Here is a 10355-nt window from a genome sequence, read left to right as displayed (position 1 = left end):
CTAACCGCAAGCATGGGAGAAAACCTAAACCTAACCGCAAGCACGGGAGCAGTGCATGTTCGGACTAACGGGACTTCGGATCTATGGGCTGTTCCCGTTCTGCACTTGGGTCCAATACTTGTCTCACGCCGTGACAGTACAAACTGACCACGATGGACTCAGCAGAACGAAAGCTCTTTCAGCTGAAAGTACAGGAGTTTGATTATGCCGTGAATTACCTCATTGCTTCACCTCTGAGCCAGCATGCTGAGCTGCTGGGGAGGATTTCACCCCAACAGAAATGGTTTGGTGAGAGGCCGTGGGTGAGCCACTTCGTTCCTCACCTTGATGTGGTCAAGAAAAGGCTGAATAGCTTTCAGCTTTCCAGTTCTGGCCCCCCTGCTTCCCAGCCTGCTTGTAACCAGCCCCAGTCAATCAGACTCGGGTTTGTGGGCCTCCAGCCTGCATCTGCTTCTGCTATCCCCACTCCTGCACCACTGGAAGACCAGCCTATGAGCCTGCTTGCCTACTTTTGTAGGAAGGTAAAGAATCCTGTCTACCCTGAGCATACTCCCGTCCAGGACCCATATGAGGGGTCATGCTTGGCCCTTTGTGTGGGGAACCGTGGGCCTGCCAGGAGAAGGCGTGGTCGCCATGGCTCTCAACATCCTCCCAGTGGTATCCAAAGCACCCCACTGCCCAGCTCTCCGCCTGCAACCCCAGCTCCTCGACCTGCAGCCCCGTCTGCAGCCCCAGCTCCTCGACCTGCAGCCCCGTCTGCAGCCCCAGCTCCTCGACCTGCAGCCCCGTCTGCAGCCCCAGCTCCTCCGCCTGCAGTCCCTTCTGTGGCTCTGTCTCCTCTGCCTGAGGCCCCGCCGCTGCAGCTCGCCTCCAAGGCCCCGCCCCTGCAGCTCGCCTCCAAGGCCCCGCCCCTGCAGCTCGCCTCCAAGGCCCCGCCCCTGCAGCTCGCCTCCAAGGCCCCGCCCCTGCAGCTCGCCTCCAAGGCCCCGCCCCTGGCCGTCCTCCAGACCAACTCCACCCTTCAGTTCAACCTGGCCATCCATCTGGGGTTCTTGTCCCCAGACCCCTTTTCCTTGGGGGAGTAAAAGCTACTGTGATCGGTGCAATGCGATCAAGTCGGTTGGGTAGGCTATGTATGTCAGGATAAAAAATAAAAAGATGATACGAGCACCCCTCACTTCACACGGGTGTGATTTTTGGTATTTATATGACTTTCACACATTTGTAGGAAGGAAGGAAGGGAAAAGGTATAGTCTATGGCTTCTCCCTATAGGCCTTTTTCGGATATTGGACATAATCGACATAAGCAACGGACACTCAAACAAAAAACTTTTTTTTTTAAATGCGTTTTATGTATGTACTGAACTGTATACAGGCTACATTAGCCACTAAGCCACTAAGTCCTATTTTAAATAGAAAATAACATATCTACAAACTCACAACCACATTGATGCCTCGTTTGCCACCCCAAACCAGAGTTGCTTGGCTGAGGCAAGTGAAAAGGGCATTATTAGGGTAGTCTAAACATGACCCCATCCTGGGTACTCAGGAAGTACCCAGGATGCGTCACCAGGCTTTCCGCCTCGCAGAATGTGCAACAGATCTGTTGTGCACGTGCATGTCTACAACTACCACGGGCCACATGAATCATTATCACCTTTTATTGCATGCTCTACGATGAGGCCGAGTGGAGCCGTGGACTTAAAACCATCAGTCACTTGACTACATGGAAGTTAATGATTAACTACGGATAAGAATCTAACATTAATACTTTCACTTGTGAGTTCTTGTTAGTTGTATACGGAGTCTGTAATGTGTGAGGATTTGTATGAATTTATATTTGGAGTCTAAAGCGTTGTACGCTTGTATAAATCTGTCTGCAGAACCACTGTAGGGTTTTCAGGGTTTGTGAGCAGGAAACAGCGGTCGGTACGAACTGTTGGTTACTTTGTGACCAAGTGCAAAGAACGTGATCTCCATTCCCATGAAGAATATATTGCAGCGCACGAATCACAAATTATTTACAGATAAATGTTATGAATGTTATGTGGTAATTCGTCTATTTTTCCTCTATACAGGAGACATGGCAGGGGCCAGAGGTCACGGTAGGTCACAACAATGTTTTGCATAGGAGCGAAAATAATTTAGTCCCTAGTTTGTGCCGAATCTGGGCTGTACATGGTTCATTGCACTCCCTCTGGTGTTGGGGGTGTGGACTTCGTTAACATTAAGGAAGTATCTAGACAGGTACATGGGTATCTTGGTGGTGTATCCCTTTGTTCACTTTGTTCCTTCCCTATTTTCCCTATTTAAGTTCACAACGCATTGCTTTTGCAACACGTTGTGAACTTTAAGTTGTAAATTTGCTATTTACACTATTTAGTTGAAAAAGTTTTTAAATGTTTGTATTTAAAAAAACAAACAAACAGAAGAGCTCTTCTGGATTTTGTTTGTTTTTAAATCCCAGGAGTCGCCCCCAGCAAATCATCTCTTTCCATATTCTGCATCTTCCTCAGTCGCCGTATCCATAAACCTCCTCTTTGTCCATCCCTGTTCTCCTCTGCCTTCTGCTCATCCCTCCTCTGCACATGTTCAAAACATAGACTGTAAAAAATAGTCCAAAGAAAGGTTCCGGCTCTGGGGCGAATGCTCTCAAATGAGGGCAAGCTTCCGTGTTGGTGCTCAAGGAACATAATGGAAGGAATTAAGGGACGCTCAAGTCCATATGACTCTATTGCCCATTTGCAGACCGTAGCCATGTTTCCATCGGAGTTTGGAAGCACTCGTTTTCTGTAAAGCAATGTCCTGCTGCCTCTTGCATTATGTGCTAATTCAAAACAGGTGGTAGGCTACACAGGACAGTTGAGTTATATCTAACGAGCACTTCCAAACTCCAGCACTCCAACACAAAATAATCACCTGCAAGGACACAAAGTAGCTCATAACATAATGTAGCCTATACAGTGGATTTTTATGAAACAAACACTTTGAGGATAGAAAGAGAATATTATAATTCAAGCTTTCCGTACAGCTTCAATGTTGGTGAGTTTGACCTTGTTTAATACAATCAGATAGGACTTTTCTGTTTGGATGAATGGGCTGCCTATGGAAGTTAATTGCACCTAGGTATGGAGAATGGGAGCCAGGCCTGGACTGGCCACTTGAAGTACAGGGCAAATGCCCAGTAGGCCGCCCAATGAGTGAGCCGCCCCCCCTTGCTTTAATATATTTTACACATGGATGTTTTTCAGTATAAAAGTGGTGAGATTAAGGTTTGTTTGTGTGTGCCGCGACAGAGCGGGCGGTAGAGTTTCTGCCTTTCTGCTTGCCGGTTGTGGTGGGGCGGTCTGGGCCAAATTTCAGGGGCTAATTTTTGACCCAGTCCAGCCCTGCCGGTAAATTAGTTAAATGTCTAAATGCACTGTGCCGAGTCGACGGTCATTGAATTTGGCCATTAGGTCTACTATGTTTGACCGCTAGATGGCGGCTTAAGACCATAAAATGCAACAGTAATTAACCAGGCAGACTCGGCAGAGAGCTTATAGGCCTACTGTAGCCTACTTATTAATACGGATACGTTTGCTGTTATGAATATTCACTGGTTCAATGTGTTTAATTCACATAATTATTATGATATTATTGTTTGTGACAATATTAATGTCATTTTATGTTAATTCATCTGGTATTGTAATATAACACATAGGCCTATGTTTAGTTTCTAGAACATCACGTCTGTTGAGTGAGGTAATCCCAGTTTTCCCAATACAAATGTAGCCTACAATACAAACAAAGGCAATTATTTTGCCCATGGAATTATGTGTTTCCATGATTAGAGTAGATTTTGTATGAAGATTTGTATATCTAGGCTACATTTCATCGTGCCATCATATATATATATATTATTTCTATATCCTTTTTTATATAATAATTAGTGATGGGAGATTAATCAGCAAACATATCGGTATCGGCCGATTTTAGTTGTTTTTAGATTAATCGGCATCGGTTCGATTAATCAATCAAACCGATTAATTAATCGGTCCGATTAATCGGTCTGTCTTTACAGATAAACATGCCCAAAGTAACGGCTTGAACAGATCTACAAGCTCACAATATTACATTATTAAAGTTAAATATGACTTGCCTAAGACATATAAATGTACTCTTAAGTGTCACAAACCTTCCCACTTGAATACAATTAAACAAATGTAATGTTTTTACTACAAAATAATTAATAATAATTATATTAATTAATTATTGATTTATTGAAATATTTGTAATTAAATTATGTCAACTGGAGAGGAGGCATATGTGACAAAGCAATACAATCTAACTAGTTTAGATGCGCCTCCGCTCCTCTAAACCGGTGGTAGGCCTAATATTGAAAGGCAATGAACACAATTATGAACAATGAACCACAGCAAGGAAAGGACAAGACACACTCACAAGAGCAGGGACGTGCAGAGAGCGTTAGAGGGGCAGGGGCTAAAATCCCGTAAGAGGGCACTCTTGGACAAAGGCACATCTACAAGTTCACAACGCGTCGCGCTGTGTGGAAAGGCATGGAAAGGAGTGCCATTTGCATTTCTTTCACTATAGTAAATGCTGCATTTGTGGTCTGGAAAGGGCGGTAGTTTTACAGACAGGTAAAAGGGCAGCTAGGGGCTGAAGCCCCCTTTGATGTCTATATGTGCAGTGTGCACGTCCCTGCACAAGAGTAATATGACCCACAAGCTGAAAGGCGTGTCAATGACAAGCAATCATCAAAACACAAGGCATCATAATACTTCCAAGTATGCATAATACACAATATTGGTGAATGTACACAAGAGCATATATAGACTTCAGAGAGCCACTACAAAAGGTTCACAACAAGACAGAGTTTAAGACGATGCTTTATCACTTCTGGAAAGTGGAAGTGTGACCGCAGCTGCAAGCCCACATATCTGAAGAAGAAACTTAAGACGCTTGTGTGAAATGTATGTATGGCCACTGGGCTTCAACTATCGTTACGAATAGTGGATCTGTGCGCCATTTTATTAAATAAAATAAAATAGGGACGTCAACAATCTGGTGTGTCATGCAGACAGTTCAAAATAGAGTTTAGAGAAGTTCCAAAAAACTAACAAAAAACCCCCCGCATTATTGGGAAACATATGCCAGTGAAATATTTATATAGAAAAAAATACTTTTCATTGAAAAGGTTACATAGTATGAAGGTGGAGCCCGCAGCACCACCTTCTCGCTCAGGTGGAGTCTGCGGGACCATTGCCCACCACTCCTGAATGAAGTGTCTGTTGCTGGGACTCTGGTGCAACGCACAGGTCCTGGGCCTGGTGAGAGCAGGAGTGGACCTGATGAGACATAGGAGGGGCCCGGACAACCCACAGAGCCTATAGTCCTTCCATGCGCCAGAAGCGTACCTCGCAGCCTTGGCAGAGTAGTTCTGGAGTAGTTCCAACGGACTGTGTGGCCCAGGTTTTTCCCTAATGGGACTGATTAAGGGTAGCTACTGGGACGTAAAGTCGTGACTTGATCAGCCCGGCTGGGTCGCCTGAGTGAGGGGTATGCTGTTTGAGAGACCCGAAACCCTTGATGACCTTGGGATACATCACTGAGGAAACGTCTCAGGTGCATCCATGCGATGTTTTTTGTTATAAAGATACAGTACTATCTGGAAGGAAGAAAGAAAGAAATCTCTTCCATTGAGAAAAATGAATAAAATCAATTATCTGCAGCAGACAGCAGTTCAGATTGGACACTTCAACGCAACATATTTTTCATGACTACATTTTATCATAATTAAGAAAATACAATATTACATATCAATTGATATGTGATGAGAATATTTGCATAGGAAATATACTCAATTGCAATGTTTAATATACACAGTATGCCCTGACCTATACGGTCGGGCCGTCCTAGTGTAGTGGTTAGCGTTAGAGCATATATGCCTTTCATGCAGAAGGTTATGCATAATGTTTCGAACACTGCCCTGCGGTCGACATCAGCGTTAGGAACCTGTTGCGACCGCATGCATGCGGTCGCAACATGTTCCCAACGCCTAATTAAATTAGTTCAGATCCAGCGTTGATTTCGTGGACTAAAACTAAGACGAAAAGTGTTCGTCGACTAACCTTTTTTCACTGATGAACACTAAGCTATGATAAATATAGTATACTGACAATTTCGTTGACAAATAAAAACTAGACTAAAATGGGACTAGTGGACAAGAGATCCAGTATAAGTCATTTTACACTAGGTTGCATGCTGAAAATAGCCGATCTACAAGCTTGTAGATCGGCTATTTTCAGAAAGTGTAAAAACAGTCATTACGACGTCATCAAGACCGACTAAATCAACTGTAGATTTAGTCGACTAAAACTAGACTAACGCTAAAACATTCCAGGTGACTAAAATGTGACTGAAACTAAATAAACTATTCAAGGGACTATGACTACAACTAAAATCAAACTTTGCTGCCAAAAACAACACTGGTCTCCTATGGAGGGGCGCCTGAAGCCTGTCCTGGTCCAGGACGGGGTATCCGGGTGTAAAAACAATCCACTGTCTGATGAATCAGTATCATCCATTTGTCTGTGTTGAAGTGATTGTCTTGCTTCTGATCAGGATCATCTGATCATGCTGGAAGAGTGTGAATTCAAGGTTGAGTAATAATAATAATAATAATAATAATATGGGTCTTACTTTTTCATAAATTGGGTTGTACTGGCAGTGGTAATGATTGGGAAGTGTGTTAGATTATAGATTATTGTATTTTCCAAACAAGTTTCATGGATTGTCATGCCATCCAAAGACAACAGGCATTGATCATTGAGAAATAATTGTGGACTATTTTGTTCACAACGTGAAATATAATGATCCGCATTAACTAATAACTATACACACTTGTAGGATCAATGCTGAGCACAATCATCTGTTATTAGCTATACACAGCAGCAAGCAATAAACTGATCAGGCGACCAACAAAACTACAAATGGTAATGGTGGTAATGGTGAGTCGTTCCATTGTTGTTGTCCTCAAAACTGGCATACACCTTCCTTGTAGACCTTGTCTCCCCTTTAAATCAGTCTGGTATTGGAATTAAACATGAAAAGTGGACAATGCCGATGTGAGTCTTATCATGTTCCAGGTGTTCCATGGTCTTTGTCATGTTCCAGGTCCTCCATATTAGCTCTCAATTGGTCTTCACTGTCTATGTCTGACACGGTTTCTTGAATACCTTCGTCCTGCATCACTTGGCTGCCAACAGTGTATGTTAGAGTTTTCTGGAGGTTTTCTGAATGAGAAGAAAAAAGCAGCATTCATTTCAAACAGCATGCATTCATACATTCACACGTACAATATTTAAGTTAAGCCTATGAATGAATACACACACACACACACACACACACACACGCCATACTACATAACCTATTTTAAGAGGGCTACGTTGAAAGGATTTTGTTTTCTCTAAACAATTTAAAATGGTGCTTACATTTGACTGGTAAGCATACATTTATGAATCCAAAGACACCTCTCTTGTGGCGAGTAAAATTTTGCTCCTCAACACATTGTTTTGTAAATATTTAATTGTAGTTACATAGCTACAGAGGAATGAATCAACCCTCAATAAGTTCCAATATTAATCTGTTGCTGACTGGTTGTGGGAGTTCTTTTGTTTTTCCTGGAGTTGTTGTCCCTTTGGATAAATGGCCAGAGCGACCTTAATAAATGTGATGTTTTCAGAGAATCTCTCATTGTTCTTTTGAAGCTTTTTATTTTTTTATAATACAACTTAAGGGTTTTTCACCTGTATGAGTCCTCATGTGTGTCTTCAGATGTCCACCTTGAATGAAGCTTGTGCCACAAACTGTACAACTAAAAGGACTTTCCGATGTATGAGTCCTCATGTGCACTTTCAGTTGACGAGTTCGGCTGAATCTTTGTTCACAAATTGTACAACTGAAGGGCTTTTCCCCTGTATGATTCCTCATATGCATATTGAGCTGAGCATTTCGACTGAACCTTTGGTTACAAACTGTACAACTAAAGGGTTTTTCCCCTGTATGAGTTCCCATGTGTTTTTTCAGATCACCCATTTGAATACAGCCTTTGCCACAAACTTTACAAGTAAAGGGTTTTTCCCCTGTATGAGTTCTCATGTGTATCGTCAGTTGACCACTTTGACTGAAACTTTGTTCACAAACTGAACAACTAAAGGGCCTTTCCCCTGTATGAGTTCTCATATGAATCTTAAGTTGCCCACTTTGAGCAAATCTGTGTTCACAAACTGAACAACTAAAGGGCCTTTCTCCTGTGTGAGTCCTTAGGTGCATCTTCAGTTTATCATTTCGACTGAACTTTTGTTTACAAACTTTACAGCTAAATGGTTTTTCCCCTGTATGAATGCTCATGTGCTTTTTCAGATCATTCATTTGAACACAACCTTTGCCACAAATTGTACAACTAAAGGGCTTTTCCCCTGTATGAGTCCTCATGTGCATCTTCAGTTGGCCATTTTGACTAAATCTTTGTTCACAAACTGTACAACTAAAGGGCTTTTCCCCTGTATGATTCCTCATGTGCAGAGTCAGTTGATCATTTCGATTGAATCTTTGTTCACAAAATGGACAACTAAAGGGTTTTTCCCCTGTGTGAGTTCTCATGTGTGTCTTAAGCTCACTCATTTGACCACAACCTTTGCCACAAACAGTACAACTAAAGGGTTTTTCCCCTGTATGGACCATTGTGTGCCTCTTTAGACTTCTAATGTGATCAAACCCTTTGCCACAAACAGTACAATTAAAAGGTTTCTTCAAGTCCTCTTCATCAGCTTCTGTTTTCATTTGTACATTTGAGGTGCTGGATAGAGGCTCTGTCACTCTATTTTCATCCTCATCTTCAGTTTTCACTCGCTCCTCCTGTTCATCTTTAATCTGCTGAGGCTCTGGTTCCTCCTGAACCAGACTGGGACTCCTCTGTTTAGGAGAAACCTCCGCTTTATACACAGGGAGATGCAGGAAGTCTGTAGGGTCAAATTAGAGAAAACTGTTTATTTTATATTTCTTGATGCAGTATTTCTTATTTTTCATAGGGCTTTCTCCAAATATTTGTCGGATCCGTATGTCGGCTGTCTAACATGTGAGTAAAAGCAAAAAAGCAAAACACACAAAACAAAACACACAAAACAATGCATCCAGCGTGCAACACACTAAAACGAAGTAGATCTGGGTCGGCAGTCAAGCGTTAGCTCTTGCGTCCACCAGGTGGCAGTGAGACGGTTAAATACACTGTTGATGTAATTAAGGTAATTGTAGAAATAATATATGCAAGCAAGTTATGTTTTAAGTATATCTTTCACAACAATGTTCTTATGAAACAGTTTATGGGTGAACCATTTGGTAAATGTAGACATTTTAAATCGTTTGCCAGTGAACTTTTTTTTTTTACCTGTATGAGTCCTCATATGTGTCTTCAGATGTCCACTGTGAATGAAACTTTTGCCACAACCTGTACAAACAAAAGCTTTTTCCCCAGTATGAATCCTTATGTGCCTCTTCAGCTGATCATTTCGACTAAACTTTTGGTTACAAACTGTACAACTAAATGGCTTTTCCCCTGTATGAATCCTCATGTGCATCTTCAGTTGACCATTTCGATTGAAATTTTCTTCACAAAATAGTTTTTCCCCGGTGTGAGTCCTCATGTGTGTCTTCAGCTCACTTATTTGTCCACAGCCTTTGCCACAAACGGCACAACTAAAGGGTCTTTCACCTGTATGGATCATCTTGTGTCTTTTCATACCTCTAGTTTGATAAAAACATTTCCCACAAATAGTACAACTAAAGGGTTTCTTCTTTGTGTGACTTGTGGATGGAATTTCTTTTGATGATTTCAGGTCCTGTAAGTTGTTCTTCAAGGGCAAACTTTCCCCTTCCACATTGTGTGTCTTATGTGATTTCAGAGTGTTTGAAGCCGATTGCCTGGTTTCCTCACACTCATCACTGTGCTCATTGTCAGATTCAGAACAGTGTGAAGAGAGGAGCCGGTCATCACTTGTTGGTTGTGATACTGTACAGTCCTCTACATCAGCGTGTGTTTTTATGTGTTCAGTTGAGGTACTGGCTAGAGGTGCCGTCTCTTTTTTCACCATCATCCTCACTTTTCACTGCTAGTAATGTTAATTTTGACCCATGCATCAGCACCCTCTGGTCTTTGAAGAGTATCTGGTTCCTCTTTAATCTGTGAAGCTCTTGTTCCCCCTGGACAACACTGGGCTACATTTCTGCTCTTCACACACAGGGAGGTGCAGGAGGTCTAAGTAAAATATAAAATAAGAGAAAACAATTCAATA

General features: G+C 42.3%; 1 long non-coding RNA gene across 1 annotated transcript; it reads right to left on the bottom strand.

Annotated features, from left to right (window-relative positions):
* Window positions 1–6575: 6575 nt before the first annotated feature.
* Window positions 6576–9673, bottom strand: LOC310867331. The gene is made up of 3 exons (XR_014569995.1): window positions 9452–9673; window positions 7812–9026; window positions 6576–7298 (listed from the first exon to the last, which is right to left on the bottom strand). It is a non-coding gene; the product is annotated as an uncharacterized lncRNA (long non-coding RNA).
* Window positions 9674–10355: the final 682 nt, after the last annotated feature.

Source organism: Protomyctophum parallelum, assembly GCF_964188405.1.
Source record: "Protomyctophum parallelum genome assembly, chromosome: 11".
Taxonomy (NCBI): Eukaryota; Metazoa; Chordata; class Actinopteri; order Myctophiformes; family Myctophidae; genus Protomyctophum; species Protomyctophum parallelum.
This window is presented reverse-complemented; position numbering and strand designations above follow the sequence as displayed.